At 36.4% G+C, this 2,955-nt stretch overlaps 1 non-coding gene across 1 annotated transcript; it reads left to right on the top strand.

The window, feature by feature from the left end:
• The first annotated feature begins 2,496 nt into the window (after nt 1–2,496).
• Nucleotides 2,497–2,603, top strand: LOC128578707 (U6 spliceosomal RNA). Its single transcript, XR_008377846.1, has one exon. It is a non-coding gene; the product is annotated as a U6 spliceosomal RNA (small nuclear RNA).
• Nucleotides 2,604–2,955: the final 352 nt, after the last annotated feature.

The following is a 2,955-nucleotide window of genomic DNA, read 5'->3' as shown; positions in this document are numbered from 1 at the left end:
AGGTGCGTGGGGCCTTGGTGTGTGTCACACTTTATGGGGGCAAGACATGATTGCAAGAGGGACTTTCCCTAACAATTGCAATCAGTGTAACCTGGCTTATTGTACCCTCAATGAATCCCCAACAATAAAAAAAAAAAAAATACAGGGCCTGACTAAGAAGGTAACAGACCCATGGATAGCTAGAAAACTTACCAACCTGAAGCTTACTCTTACCTTGACACTAATGCTGGGTAATAATTTGGAATCAAAATCTGTAAATAAAATTACCACCATCCTAAACCTTCTGAAAAGTAATGGAACAGTTAGGTTTCAATTTATTTTTTCACCATCAAAGAAAAAACAATGATTTTTTTTTTCTGTTCGTAGTAGTGTAAAATTATTTTGTTCCTTAAAGAATGCTAAATTATGAAATGGACTCTAAATTTTAAATGCTTCAGATGTGATGGTGTAACACCTTATTAGGGTTGCCAGGTTTAGCAAATAAAATAACAGGATGCCCAGTTAAATTTGAGATAAACAATAAATAATTTTTTAATATAAGTATGCCCCATGCAATATCGAGCAACCCTAACCTTAGAGCAGCAGTTCTCAAGCTGTGGGTTGCGACCCATAAGAACCGTATTAAAGGGTCACAGCATTGGAAGGTTGAGAACCACTGCATTAGAGAGTATTGCTTTATTATATAGTATTCCAGTGGGCTGGCTAATTTTTAGGAGGCAGATTTGCTTTTAGTTCTCAGGTTTTCATCTTTTCCCAGTTCTGGCTGTCTCTATAGCATGTAGGATTTCTTGCAATGAATGGAAAGATTTTCTGTGAAGAAATCTATTTATTTCATGAATGAATTATTTTAAAGTTCTGCGCTACTCTGCAAAAAAAAAAAAAGTGAACAAAAAGTCTCTTTTTGGTCCTTTTTTGGTTTGGTCCCAATTGCTCTTCATTTGGTGATCTGTGTTGAATCATATGGATAAGTGCTTTAACTGTAAGTGCCTAAACCCTGTTATGAGTAGAAAGACTCAGCCATGATGGGATAGAAGTTGGGGTCTGGCGGGCAGGAGTCAAAGCAATGGAAACCTAGTAGATCCTCCATAGCTGACCACCTCCTTAAGTTGACCTTATTTTCATAGAGTTAATATGCACCACGTGTACATATCAGTACAATAGGCCTAGTTCCTTATGTTGACCACATCTGCATATTGACCAGTTTGTTACATTCCCTTGGGTGGTCAGCTTACAGAACTTCGACTGTATTTAATATGAGAACATCATATGTTGTATCCTTATATTAATCTAAAATAAGATAAATAAAATGAGAACGTGGAGAACATCCAAAATGGATATGTAGCTGGATATCCCAAGTATACTGATTTGACCTTTACCAATTATATGAATGTTTTAAATTATCACATATACTCTGAAACTGTATACATGTATTATACTACGTATAGCAATTTAAAAATGAGTATGTCCTCGTGTGGACTTTTTGTAATTACAGAATGTCACTTCCTCACAGATATCTCTCTAATTCTGTACCTGTTCTGATCATTTCAATGAACATTTTCACACTTCCGTCAGAGGGTTCAAAAGTGCATGAAAAGTTGATGATTCTGCATTTAGTTCTTACCAATTTTAGAAGGAGAAATGCATTTTCTTTACATTTGAATGCCCTGATATCTGCTTCCCTGCTCACTTAATTACTGCTTATCTCAGAAGGAGATTAGTTCCCTTCATTCCAGGCTATCCCTAAAGGTAGATTCTAAGTATGACAAATAGTACAAATGAGCATCACATAGGCTATTCTCTAGATTTACAATTTTTGGAGTGGAATCATATTATGCAAACTAAACCTTGTCAGAAATATTATAGATTTTTCTTTTTTGGGGGGGGTTCAAACCGTTTTATTGAAGGGAATTGGGGGCAGGGAACAAAGGAGCGCGTGGGATGCTGCGATCGGACGTCTTGGCCCAGGCCGGGACCTCACTAGTTTTGCAACCGCGGAAAGCAATATTATAGATTTTTCATAGTTGCTTTATTGTGTCATAAGAAAATCTTTTTATGAAACCCTAAGACAGCTTCTTATTAAAGTTTTACCTCTATTATGACAGATGTCCATGATGAAGAAGTAAATTTAGAAATCATTTAAAAATTTATAGCTTCTCAAATATTTCTCATGAATTCTCCAACCTTTAAAATTAAAAAATATGATTTATCTCAGGCATGGTAGCTCAGGCCTGTAATCCTAGCACTCTGGCAGATCAAGGCAGATGGATTACTTGAGCTTAGAGTTCGAGATCAGCTTGAGCAAGAGTGAGACCCCAGTCTCTACTAAAAATAGAAAAACTAGCCAGGCGTGGTGGTACACTATAGTCCCAGCTACTCAAGAGGCTGAGGCTAGACAGTTGCTCAAGTCCAAGAGTTTGAGGTTGCTGTGAGCTATGACGCTACCACACTTTATATAGGGAGATAGAGTGAGACTCTGTCTCAAAAATAAATAAATAAGTGCTCACTTTGGCTGCACATATACAAAAATTGGAATGATACAGAGAAGATTAGCATGGCACTTCCTCAAGGATGACATGCAAATTTGTGAAGTGTTCCATATTTTTCCAACAAAAAAAAAATATATGATTTTATAAACTTTCTTCTTGTGGTGGTAGAATCACAAATGTTTGTATGCTTGGTAAAACACTAAATGTTTTGTGTACTATCTCTTACTTGAAACTTACACCAACTCCATGAATTATATAGTGATATTAGTTTTTTTTACTGTAGACACATACTGAGTTTCAGAGAAGGTAAGTGATTTGCAGAGGGACTTGCAGCAGTAGTGCCTGAGCTGTCCCCTAGAAATGAGTGAGAGCTTTATTTAAATCTGCCATCTCGGGAATCTTCTTAATGGGAAAACATTAATGTCCTTCGGTTTATTATGATTATTAAATCTTTTGTTCAGCCCCCAAA

The sequence above is a fragment of the Nycticebus coucang genome, chromosome X (assembly GCF_027406575.1).
Source record: "Nycticebus coucang isolate mNycCou1 chromosome X, mNycCou1.pri, whole genome shotgun sequence".
Taxonomy (NCBI): Eukaryota; Metazoa; Chordata; class Mammalia; order Primates; family Lorisidae; genus Nycticebus; species Nycticebus coucang.
This window is presented reverse-complemented; position numbering and strand designations above follow the sequence as displayed.